Source organism: Athene noctua, chromosome 3 (genome assembly GCF_965140245.1).
Source record: "Athene noctua chromosome 3, bAthNoc1.hap1.1, whole genome shotgun sequence".
NCBI classification, from domain to species: domain Eukaryota; kingdom Metazoa; phylum Chordata; class Aves; order Strigiformes; family Strigidae; genus Athene; species Athene noctua.
In genome coordinates, this window is record NC_134039.1 from 85,749,424 (window position 1) to 85,763,381 (window position 13,958).

The window sequence follows — 13,958 nt, forward strand, 5'->3', positions numbered from 1 at the left end:
CTTGAAAACACCCATTTGCTTTACGTGTGCGAACTGCGTATACTTAACCCATGCACCCTACCAGGAAAGCCTGACAGTGGCTACTCTAACATCCACACCAGCCCACATTATTTTTAGTTCAGTAAGGTTGTAAAAAAAATGAGACTCATCAGCCACAGTATCCTCAGATGAATATTGTGTTCATTCTGATTTTGCTGATTGGCCAAGTCAGATCTCTATTTTACTACAGTAAGAAAGTGAAACGCGAAGCACAATGTTGTTCCTTTGGGGAACTGACTTCTTGGCAATCACTCAACATGAGTAAAAAAAAAAAAAAAGAATGTTAAGTCACCTTGTTTTTACGGTATGTACCTATATAAAACATCCCTCTTACTTTTTTCATTCATTACCATACATCTGTGAAATGCCTAAAACAGAATTTAAATGCAGTCCCCGGTGCTTACACACTTTACGATCTGAAAGTTTAAACTTCTGTAGACTCTTACAGATGAGGATTTTCCCTTAATCCCCCATCTGCTGATATCAGCAAGCATTTCAAAAGCACGTTAGGCATCAAAATGTATGACCATAAACTGCTGCACGCTGCCTGATCATGGCAAGGTCTGTACTGGGATGGAGTACAAGAGGAAGGACCACGAATGCTCTTTGTAGAAGTAAGACTCACAGCGGTGATGACTGAGGTCCAACTAAACCAGAGCTCATTTTAAACACCTGAAATCCTGGTCTGGATTGATAAACCAATACAACAGACTATGAGTTAAGAGAAAATACACACAGTAAAACTAGCTGTGCCGTTATTCACAACTGATTTTAAAATGACTTCATAGAGTGTGTCTTATATAAAAGTGAAGAGTGAAGGAAATGGGCTGCTACATTTGCCACATAAATTCTGTAGATGTATTTAAAGCCATTTCCACAAGGTACTCTAGCCCACATTAAGAGGCTTTTTTAATTATTTTTTCCCCTGAGCCACGCTGTTAATGACCATTCAAAGTCCGTGTATTATTCCTCCTTTGAATGCTTCCATGGACTCTTTACATTGCCAACTATATCAGGGCCCTGTAAGACACATCGTCTCCTGCCTCACAGCTACTTGTTTTCATACTATGACTTTTCACTGGTGATTTTTCAAAAGGTACTCTCAGCCCATTGCCTGCCCTTCCAGGCACTGCAGACCCAATGCGGGTCAATGCCAACAGGGCCGCTTCAAGTCAACAAAGTCCATTTTCTTGGATTAATCTGTTGAAGGAGAGCACCATCTCCGTATTGATCTGCTGTGCTTGTTACGCCGCCCTAATGCACTATTTGCACTTTTGGGAAAATGCTAAATGAGATTACTGTCTAACAATAGATGGCCATAAACCACTGCAGGAGCTCCCGTTCAGGAAAGAAGGTTGCACCGTGCATGATGGTAACCCCACCGAAGGGTTTGTGATTGATTTCTGTTTGGTGATGGATGTCAGGACTCTCAGATGGATGGTCAGAAACAGCCAACAGCAAGGAAACTCCTCAAAAGGGAAATGAAGTATTTCCCAAACAGAGAAGTTCTCTAAAGTTTCTATAAATAAGGGTCATTTAAGGGTCTGTGGGGCTTGACTAAAGAAAAAGCTTGTAAGAAAAGGTAAACAGTGCAAAACCAGTACTTGTGTAGAATATACAGTGAAAATGCGGAGGTTTTAAATACCTGAATGGATAAAGCAACCTGGTGTGGTCCCAGAGCTGACCCTGATTTGACCACAAGGTCCCTTCCCTGAACTATCCCATGTCCTGAGAGAGAGATCTTTATTTTGAGACAAGTGGCAGGGAAAGTGTCCCACCATTTTATGTATTTATTTACTTAATAATTTAGGAATTTCACAACTAAAGAGAAGGAAAAATACATACCATAACAGTGAGACTGCCAGGGAGCCCTGACAGATCTCCATCTCCATTCAGCACAACTCAGTAGCGACTTTACAGAATCAACACGGGTGAACTTTTACAAGGTGTTGTAGTGATAGGGTGAGGGCTAATGTTTAAACGGACAGGGGGGGAGATTTAGGTGAGATCTAAGGCGGAAATTGTTCCCTGTGAGGGGGGCGAGGCCCTGGCACAGGCTGCCCAGAGAAGCTGTGGCTGTCCCCTCCCTGGAAGGGTTCAAGGCCAGGTTGGACGGGGCTTTGGGCAACCTGGGCTGGTGGAAGGTGGTCCTGCCCGGGGCAGGGGGAGTGGGATTAGATGGGTTTTAAGGTCCCTTCCAGCCCAAACCATTCTGGGGTTCTATGAAATCTAAAATGCCTTTCTTAGCAGAAGTCAGTATGAACAGCAGTCTGATCTGTGCTGCGCTGGCATGCTAGTAACGATGTGTTTTTATTAAGTTTACAATTACTTGATCTGCTTTTGCTTTTCCAGCTGCTCCTCAAGTACCTCACATCCTAGCAGAATATTTCTGTGTGCTGGAATAAACCTCCGAGGGAGCCATGCACCCACCTTTTCCATCAAGCTGATGCACCGCAATCTCATAAAGGTAATAGGATGAAGACACAAAAGAAAATGAGAGAGAGTTTGAAAAAGAAATATTCTATGCTAAAGCATGAAGAGAAAATTTAATGAAGGTAACTTTGTACTCATCTAGCCTATCTCAAAGAGCATAGCTTATTGTACTCCTGGGGGCACCCAGAAAGGAACCCCTTCATGGCATTCAAACAAAATGTCTACTAAAGAGGAAATTTGAAATCACCACAGTAAGCTTTACAAGTTTTGTGATAAAACTGACATTCTGACTGAAGGAATCTGAATCGCTGATGAGTTTCCAACTGTGCAGGTATCTGGCATAATCCCACCAGATCAGGACTTCAGGCAATTGTCATAAAATATGGGGAAAAAAATAGCGACAGAAACCCAGCATGCGTTACAAAAAATAGTGCCATTAGGTGGCCAGAAGTATCCAGGGCTTAATTTTATTTTTCATTAAAATGCTGACACCTATCAAAAGCATCTGTTTTTATTTGTATAACCCTTGGCATCTACAGCTACCTCTACGCTACCGAATAAAACAGACCAGAGATGATCCTCTGGGTCCGAGGCCAAGCAGCACGGTACAGCACAACCTGCATCCCTTAAGTGTAAAATCTTGCCTTCCCCTCCAAACAAGCAGCTCAGCAAATCCACATCCAAACCACAAACTGGGCACAGGCCCCAGCATGTGCTGTCCCCCCTGTCATGCCCATTGTTGTCCAGGGAAGCGTTAGCTCCAAAACAAACCCCTGTAAATGAACATGCTACCAATCAGACCCAATGTCCCAGCACTAGAGAGTTTTTATTTCTACTCATGTAGTATTTATTTCTACTCATGTAGGAGAGAAGACATGCTGTGACCAGACCCCAGCTGCACTAGGTAGCATGGAAAGATTTAAAAAAAAAAAAAAAAAAAGTTTCTTTTCTCAGTGTGCTTATAACACACACAAAGGAACATCCAATTGATGCAAACAGATGGTGAAACACAAGGAAACTGAGGCAATCTGTACCCTTGCAATAGGCAGCCCGCTAAGTATAACAACAGCCTAATTGTTTTCAAGGGCTTCATGACCAACCAAGAGGATTTTTAGAGGGATTTGCGGGAAGTTAATCAATTCACGTTGTCTCCACCTAGCAGAAATTCCTTCTGAGAAACAGCGAAACTCAGTGCTTGTTCGAAAACTGGATGAGTGAGGGATGGAAGGTGGCAGCATGAGTGTATATAGGGAACTGGAAATAGCAGTGAAGGAGAAATGGGACATACAGGGCTTGAAAAGCGACGACACGTGACTCACGCGTGATGCCCGTGAAGGGGAAGCCAGTGGCGGGGTGGAAGGAGTTGATGTGAATATGAGGTAGGGAATCATCTACAGCACTGCTTTCAACAGACATCATCAGGGCAACATTTCACTTCTCACGCAAACAAAAATAAGAATAAAAAAACCCCCAAACCGTTGCAGCAACTAGTAGCCTGACTAGTGATGGATTTAGCTGAGCAGACGGACAAGAAAGGCCATGTTTGAGGTGTTTTGCATAAAGAGTCGGCAAGAGCGAGATGTAAGCCTAGCTGAGAAGACCTAGAGAGAAGGTCAGCTCCAAGACGAAGTGTAAGCGACAAGCCTGAAGCAGCAGCAAGACAGTGGTATTTTCCATCATGATACAAAAAGGTGGTGGTGAGGGGGTTATTCTGTTTTTAAAACAACCTCATCCAAAAAGCGCCACTTCCAACAGCATCTCTGCTGAGCGGATTTGCAGGACGTGTTTACAGTATAGAAAATAGTTGCGGAATAGATAACAGGGAGAAAAGACAAAAGGGCATATGGTAATGAAGGTCCTTACTGCTGCATCATTATTTTTAGTTTTTAAATTAATTTACTCTTTATATTAAAATTATTTTTAAAAATTGTCTTCGCACATTAAGTAGGTGATGACTTGAAAGTGCATTATGAAACATGTAAAGCACAAACCAAATGGTTACGTTCTTCTAAAAATCATTTGGAAGTTAATACCACGGATCTGATTTCTGAATATCTACAACTGATGTTACGAAGCAGTCCATAATCAAACTGTGCCCACACAGAGCCCTCAAAATTACCGTGTGGGAAGTGCTGCCAGCAAAAGATCAAGGATTGTAGAGTTGATTCTTGCTTTTATTTACACTTGACTACATAGTGTGACTTTTCCAAAAGGTGTAAAAGAAAGTTTGCCTAATGAATCTATGATGAAATGGCAGAAGAGAACCAGTCATTTCTGCTCTATAATGGAGAATGCTAAATGTGTGTAGTAATACGAAATAAATGACTTATGCAGAAGTCAGAATACAACTTACTCCTCCTGCTGATATATGTATCTTTTGTGATACTGGTGATCAGCTCCAGTGTTAATATTGCCCATGTTATTTTTAGACTATTTCCTCTAAAATCCCAGCACTAACCAACCACCAGGCAAATGTTTGTCATCCTCTCATTTATTTCATCTCTCACCCAGCCTTCTTAAAAGCAAATAAAAATCTATTTCAAACATTCTGACCTTTGAAATTTAAGGACGGAGATGAGGAGGAAAGACACATTCCAGCATATTCACAGGCACACACCGCTTGAAGACAGACATTTAATTATGTCTAGAGAGTACTAAGTCAAGTTCGATATGTTGACAAAAACCTGGTTTAACAACAAAGACTGGCAGATAGTACTATTGACTTTTATAGATGCGTTGGTTGGTTGGTTGGTTGGTTGGTTGGTTGGGTTTTTTACCTAGTAAATGTTTCCCACCTGGTAAAACACCTGGTATGCTGGTAGGATATCTGTTCAGCTTTCAGCATAAGCCAAGTGGAAACCATTCCTTGTATTGCAACAACTTATTTATTGCATACAGGGAAGAAAGAGCATCTCTAAGATTAACAGAGAGAATTTACGATCTCAAATCTGGCAAAGCACATAAATACGAGCAGAGCTTCAAGAAGTGAGTAATTCCACATTTGCATGTGCAAAGTTATGCACATTCTGAAGCCTCGTCTTGGGCTGGGACTTACAACAGGAAGGAATTAGGATGAGGATCAGAAAAAGATTTCCTGGTTGTGAAACCTAATTAGACCGATGAACTAGTTGGCAAGGTAAGTCCTCAGACTCATAGGACATTAGGACTAGATCTCTCCAGCCTAGAGAAAAGCAGTTGTAGGTGAACGTGAGATGGCTCAGTGAAACCATCAATGGCGTATGGAAGGGAAACAGTAAGGTTTTCTAGCAGTAGATTTACAATGAAAAAGATAATTCAAGCCTTTCCCAAATAACGTATAATGAAAAGCTGGTTTGCACTGTGGTTATCATAAGCACATTTGGGTTCAAAAGACAATTATGCAGTAAAGGAAGAGAAGTCCATCAACAAATTATAAGCAAAAAATACAATGTTTGGCTCAGGAAAGTCCCACTCCACTACGTGTTTGAAGGTAAAATGGTATCACTGCACACTTCCCCTATTTTTACAGCATTCCTTAAATTCCCACTCCTAGCCCTTCCCCAAGAAGCTAGGGGGACCTCTCATCTGACCTGCTGGGACTGCTTATACTCCAAACAGCTTGATGAGCGAGTCATCGAATATATACAAGACTCCCATCAACCCCGAAAGACAAAATTAAATTGAATACTTTTATTTAAACTGATATGAATTGACTTTTATTATTCCAAACCACTATTCATTTATAAAAGTGCCCTCCCTCAAAAAAAGAGAACAAAAACCCCCTTAAAATACAAAGCACACCAACATATTATTATACAAATGTACCTCACACACAGCTGGTCCTTGCAGCTGCAAAAAGGAATCACATGTTGGAATCACCCAAATTTAGGATGCACATTTTTTTTTTAGCTTAAGGAACAGTTATTATTGAATACCAAGATACTAAAATAAACAAGCACATGGATGATAATGATATGAATTTTAGACTTCTAACAGGGGCATGCATGCCTTTACAGTGTAGAAAAGATAGTGTAGTAACTACAACCTTTAATTGGAAGAAACTCTGGAAGGAGCAGTTTTATCTACATGAAATATATTGTATCCATGGAATGTACCTATATGCTATAAAGGCTGTAAAAAGAAATTCTTGGCCTTGCACTGATCAAAATCAGTTCCTATCTTTGGCAAGTGAAGAACGATCATGTTGGACACACATTAAGTCTGTCCAACTACAAAAAACTCCACATAGATTAAGTCTGTCCAACACAACAAAACCCACCACAAGAGTCAAATCTGCTCAGTCTGAATTGAGCAAAACCCCCCACTTCCATGGATACGTGATCAGCATAACAACACTTGCATTTCAGCACTTGCATTTCAAGCCTCATAATGTAAATTCAGATCACAAATTATTTTTAGAGTTTGCATGTGGCATCACTTCAGCTCTGTCTCATTACTCCGCCCCAAAAATTATTTAATGAAGACTGGCGAGGTTCCACCCGCTCAGCTGTTCATGAGCAGACAAGTCAAAGATCACCATGGCAAACAACACCAGGTGGTGCCATTTCTTACTATTAGGACTTCTGGGGGGCTTTTGGCACTAGGGAGGTTTAGGCTGAGGCAAGGAGCAAGGGAATACACCTCACAAGAAGGTAGAGCTAAGTCTTTGGGACATTTAATTGATGCTCTGGCTGACATTTCTCATACGAGTGGCTGATGCCAGTGGTTTGCAACTGTTGCTGTTGCAGGACTACTGGGGTATATTAACTAGCATTACATACTGTGCAAAAATACAGTATAATATTACTAATTTTTACAGGAAAAAAGAATTTTGCAATAATACTTAAAAGGATCCTACAGGAAAGATGAGGAGTGACTCTTTATCAGGAGGTGTAGGGATAGGATGAGGGATAATAGTTTTAAACCAAAAACGAGGAGATTTAGATTAAATGTAAAGAAGAAATTCTTTCCTGTGAGGGTGGTGAGGCCCTGGCACAGGCTGCCCAGAGAAGCTGTGGCTGCCCCCTCCCTGGAAGGGTTCAAGGCCAGGTTGGACGGGGCTTTGGGCAACCTGGGCTGGTGGAAGGTGGCCCTGCCCGGGGCAGGGGGGTTGGACTGGATGGTCCTTAAGGTCCCTTCCAACACAAATCACTCTGATTGTACAAACAGTTTGAAACCTGCTTCTATATGAAGGTGGCCAAAAAAAAAAAAAAAAAAAAAAAAAGATTTTATCCACTCCAATGGATATTTTTTCCATTTTAATTTTATTCTTGTCCCTACATTAAGTTTTCTACAGCAGTGTTACATCACTGTGTGAGTAAAGCACACACACACACACACAAAAAATACAGACAGATCTAAACAAAGACCAAAAACCCAAATGAGCAGCATAAACCAAATAGACGACAGCACACCATGTTGTAGATTTATTACTGCCGCTTATTTCCCAAGAGCTATACAACTCACTTCAGGCTTTGGAAACGCATGAGTAACATGATCATCCCAAAATTGTGGTAATAAAATCTTCACAGTACCTTACACTACTACACTAAAAAACAGCTTTCCCTTTATATAGGGGCTATATAATGTGTTTGGATAAGGAGACACGTTTCTCATCTATAGCAAAGGTCAACTACAGCACTCAATGCGAAGCACCACAAGACACTAACTAGTGGCACATTATTATCCAAATATTACTCTCTAGAGCAATATATATGTTTAACTATTTTCTTCAGCCATAAGAGGCCTGACCACAAAAATAAGAGATATTATGAGCAGCAGTAGCATACAGAAAAAGCAATCAACAGTTAAACACTTCAAGCATCACTGCTCCCGTGGGTGATGATTACTTGAGGGAACTGAAGGTTGCAGTCTTAAGAGATAGTAGAATAAATGCCAATTTTTCATTTGGCCATGAAGTTATTTAACAAAAAAGGCTCGGATTCACTCTGATAAGCTCCAAAGGCTATGTGCACTTCCCCAGGTCTTGCGCTGGGTTGTGGCAAGACACCCTTTGCATAAAAAATAATTAGCTGGGCTGTAGCAAAAATAACGTGTTAGCAAACACGCACAAAGAGTAAGAATCACCCTGCGAACACGCCGATAATAAGTGGGTACTGGACCTTGCTATAATATATCTTAGTTTTAACGCGCTTGTACAACGTGTTCTAGAAATACTAAAACTTAATGCCCTCAGCGTCCTTTTTAGCATCCTAACAGGGAAAATGCACCTCCCACCACGAACAAATCATGAACTGAACTTAGAGAGATGAGTTGTAAAGCACAACATTCATGGGTTTTCATTATATTCCTGATTTTTAAATTATTTTTCACTTTATAATTTTTCACAGCCTACTGGTGGATGTTTCCCTGAGGCTGTTACGAGACATGGTGATACCTGGAAAGCAGAAGGTAGAGGGTTATTGCAGGGAAACCTCATTGCCAACTCACAAAGATCTTACAAAGGTCTCTTCTCACACATTTGCTGTGTGCTGGCAGCATTAATTGAACAATGGGTTATTTAACACAACTCCAGTCTGATCCAAGAAAGTAATTCTGATGTCTTATCACACGATTTTTAAGTTCGGGTTGTTTTTTTTTTTTTTTACAAAGGTCTCCAGGTAGTTTGGTAGTGGAACGCTTTTAAGTTGAAGTATCTCAAGTTTGACAAACTTTAGATCAACCACTAAAATTTTTCCCAGTTAGGTCACGCTCCTTGATTTCAACTGGTTCTCACTGAAGTTTTACTGCTAATTGCTGCTAACTGCAGAATTCAACCTGCTCCTGCTGCGGCACATCTCATTACGAAGGATGGTACTAGGCTAAGAGAAAGAAAATAATAATTCTTGCCATCTGCAGATAAAAACTGGTGATCTTTGCCATCATGCTGGGATTTTTGGTTTTGTTTTTAAGGGGTCTAAATATAACACAGTCTGAAATAACCCTTACCGGCGAACAGCAATAATTTAGGACAAAATACCTCAGCGACGGAAATTGTAACAGAAACAGCATTTTTTTTTTTTTTTTTCCTAAAGACCTTTCCTCCTTCTCTTCCTAGTATTACTTCTGCAAGTAGATAAAATTTAAATGACCTCTTTCATTTCATGGCACAAACAAAAAAGGTCTCCTTTGGGGGTACTGCCTATATAAACCGGCAGGATTTTATCATGCTCATCCCACTTTGTGGGAAAGGTGAGTCCACTTTAAAGCTGACGTGGTAGTGAGTGCAAGCACCCTACCAAAGGTACAGAGAGCCAAGAGAGACAATAATGAAGGTAATTACAGTTAGTTATTGTTTGGTCTACTTACGGCCCTATTTTATAACGCTACTGCCAGCAGAGCTATTTTACGTGATGCCTTTTTCATGCAGCAACCTTTCCATAAATCAAAGCAAAAGCAATACTAGGCAGTTTCTCCTGCAGCCTATTTGACAATAAAAGTTAACACTGAACCCTGCCTGTTATCAATCTTCATAAATGTGTCCATGATATAGCAAGCCTGATCCATATTACACGAAGTCTGTTACTAATGCATGCACAGGAGCAACCCAGTGGCTTAATGGATCTCCTAAATGGCTTGAAACTGGGACCCACGTTAAGTGGCAAGGAAAGTTTTAAAGATATAACTGCTTTTTTTTCATTTCTTTCAATGTACAATAAAATGATTATGCTTTACAGTGGCTCTAGCTTGAGAAATGTATGTTGTACTATGGTAAGGATTTTCACACACAAAATAGAGACCCCAGGAAAATGTATATTATGTTTAAGAAACTACAGTAAGAAGTACAAATAATCAGTATTTCAGTAGTTCCATTTAGCAGAGATCTATGTGACTAAGGATTTTTATATTCAAGCACTGAACTCAAAATCTGACAGAATTAACAAACTTAATTCAGTCGTACACGCATCCTCTGATGGAGGAGAAGGGGCAGCGCCTGATTTGTATTAATTTGGGTATTATCTGAAAACAATGCATACCCAGAGCAAGAGGGGGGTGGAGTTTGACCTTCACACATCTCTACTGCAAGGATCCAAAAAGCAGCAATGGAATCTGCCTCTTTCCCAGGTACTGAGGAACTTGAAGACAACTTCTGCCCCATGCAGAACCAGACAGCAGTAACAAGTCTCCAGGCTTAAAATAGAGAGAACTTGGGAGAAAGCCATTACACAGATTAGCTTCGTCCTTAATCAAGTCTCTTTAAGCCGCCAAAACCTCTTTTGTAGGCTGTCCAGAAGAATATCTGCAATTTCTCTACCTAAAGGAGCCGCAATATTTAGTAGAGAAGAGTTAGACTAATTTATTCATGAAGAACTTGTTTATAAAATCTACACCGACCGCGTTGACTTCATCTTTTTATTGAGACGGTTTTAACCATTTTTTAGCCCAAATACTGTATCTAGTCAAGGCAAAGGGAAAAGAATACAGGTGATGGAAGAAAAGAGACTGCATTTCATCAGCTCATGCAAGAGCAAGATTTCACTAACAGTAAAGCAGTGTAGACAGAGAGGTAGTCTATTACCCACGGATCTATAAAGCCTGTCTCACAAAACCTTTCGATCCTGCTCTTCTTTTGCTTCCAGTAATGCATATGGCACAGTGCAGCATTTGCTATGGAATATTATCCATCTTAACACACCCTTGACAGGAGACTCCATCTTTATAAAGTTTATAGACACAGATATGGCACTCGAGTGGTCTCCTTAAAGATACACCTATTAGTTTTATCTGTTTTGTTCAGTTCCTTTCCCCAGGCTTAAATGTGTGCTTTAAATGTTTCAGGACTATACTTTGATTTTATACCGCAGGGAGATAAATGGAAAGGCAGAGGACAGTGAGAGAGAGTGCATCTTTATGATTTTTTTTTTTTTTAAACATTGACAAATTTTCCAATTTCAGTTATAGATCCTTTGCAGAGGCACATCACACTCGAATCGACAAAACCCACTAACACATAACTGCTCTATAAACACCGATGGGGAAAAACTTCTCCTTCTGCACATCTTTATATCTTTTTATGCTCTTTTAGGGTTAAAAGGCAGTGTGCTTTTCATGTTTTTAAGTGTGCAGCATGAAACACAATATCAGGTCACATCTATACAAACCCAAACGTTTTCAAATGCCAAAGCAAACCAAAAATATTTAGGAAATATCTTCAAAAAGAGCAGGAGAAGAGTGTTGATTTGCTTAAGAATGAAGCTCATGTTCAAGAAAATCTGAAAATGCATTTATCAAATACTGTAAAAGCCTCAAAAAATTGGTTATGACATTTCATGACCAATATATGCATTTCCTCCTACAGATGTCAGGACTTACGCTTTAAAAATGCAGTGATAACCACTGAAAGAATCAAAAAGCACATTCAGAAAATAATTTAGCATTTTGCATTGAGGAGTAGTGAGGCAAAATTTAAAGAAAATACAGGCAGAACATCAGGAAAAAAATTTCCTGTAAAGGACATGCAATAAATAACAGCATAGCATTTCAAGGGAAATAAATAAAACTTGAATTTTCTGCTAGGGAAAATTTTCTGCTGTCTTGTTGGACCTGAGTACTTCCAACTCCCATGGCTACCCCTCAGCTCCACGGCTAACATGGCACAGCAACACACTATTAAATGTCTACAGGCAACGGGCTCATTTCCTAGGACCCATTAGATGCAGAGCCCTGTTACAATTAGGATTTTGCAGTCTATGGATCAGAGCTTTGGTCTCCTACAACAAGGCAGGTGTAACGCTCTGTGCAAAGTGCGTGTACAGTCCCACCAGTTGGTCTGTGAGTAGTTGCAGAGTTACCTTCTGATCAACTGACTTACACAGCTGTGTTTAGAGATGTCATGGCTGGAAAGTTCAAGCTAAAAAGAGAAAGAAAAATTTTTCAAGATTTGTGTCTTACTTCTGAATTTCATTTTTCATGAAAAAAGAGAAAAATTTTTTTCAAGATTTGTGTCTTCTTCTGAATTTCAATTTTCATGAAAAAAAGAGAAAAATATTTTTCAAGACTTGTGTCTTCTTCAAAATTTCATTTTTGAAATTGACCAATTTCAAAATGGTCCCATTAGCAAAAAGCAAGGACCGTCTACAATTCACGTATCAAAATATCAATTTTTCTCTGATCAAAGGAGAATAATTGATAAGCTATGTAATTTTGGGGGTAGAAAGAAGTAGTCATGCTCCTGAGAGCAGGATTCATGCTGCTCCTCTGTTCAAAGCTGTATGTAAAAACCTACATTCTGGTGCCCTGGTCAACTCATAGAGAATGGAACTGCTTAAGAAACAAAACTGTATTTTTAAAAACCAAAATTATCTTATGCTGGAAGTGCTATTGATGGGATCAACAACGGAAATCAAAATATCACTGCTTGATTCTAGTGAAGGAGGAAAACAAAAGTTTGAGGACTGTTATGATCTCTTAACTGTAAATGAGACCCAGACCCACCAAGTCACTAACAAATACATAGTGTGTTAGGAAGAACTACCTATAAAGTTTGCATAAAAAATGGTAGTCATTAACCACCGAATTCCACATTCAGATTTGGCACATATTACCCTGCTGACCTCAGTCAAGTCCCCTAACCTTAAGTGACAATTATAGGCACTTATGTCACATCTGTACAGGTCTTTTCATTATTTTTATTACAGTAGCATGTAGATGGGACTAATTAAAGCTAAATTTACACTAGGCAGGCAATTTGTTAGGCATTCTAATAAATAAAAAAGTATAAACCCTCAGCAGACCTACAAAAGCTTCTCCATGATCCAACATCCATGTAGCATATGTGTTGCCAACTGCCTGCTGCACAATTTTGCTCTATTCAACAAAAAATTAGAGTTAATCAAGGGCAACCCGGCACAATTTTATATATTTGTTTGAGCCTGCTAGCAGCACAGAATGAAAGCAAATAAATTAACTTCCTCCTTTGTCAAAACAGAGGAGTGACACCCACGACATGATAATCCAGTGCCTCCTCCCAGGTACCACCCTCCCAGATGCCAACAACTGCAGGAGCCACTTCTCCAGATGTTGCCAGCTGCAGCTCTGCACTGCTAATAACTGCCATGCTCTGAGACACAAACGCGTCAGGACCAGCATAAAATAAATGTAATCTGGTTCTGGTACCAGCAGTGCCTTCTGCTGTTTGGATGTTTTGAGGAAGAGGACTTTAAAAATGTAAATGAAACTGCAACAGGTTGCTGGGTGAGTGTCAAAGATACAGGGATGCTTGTTGAACACTCCAGGCCTGACAGACACGTTGTGCTGAAACCCTGACAGCTAACCAAGGTCCACATGTGATTGAGAGTCATGTCAATTTAGGATTGTCCTAAGTAAACAGGAAGATAAAAAGAAATACTGGAAGATAAACTGCAATTAAAAGTGCAGCTCTGCTCTGAGAAGGAGCTATTAGAGCATACCTCTTCTCCACATGCCTATTTCCCACAGTAGAAAAAAATAAGAAAAATATTTTTTTATGCCATTTTACCTTTTAGCTACAGAGTAAGATAGGTGCAGTA

General features: G+C 39.9%; 1 protein-coding gene across 2 annotated transcripts in view; it reads right to left on the bottom strand.

The window, feature by feature from the left end:
• CHCHD3 (coiled-coil-helix-coiled-coil-helix domain containing 3) overlaps window positions 1–13,958 on the bottom strand; it is a 163,089-nt gene that overhangs the window by 7,483 nt on the left and 141,648 nt on the right. The window lies entirely within an intron of this gene.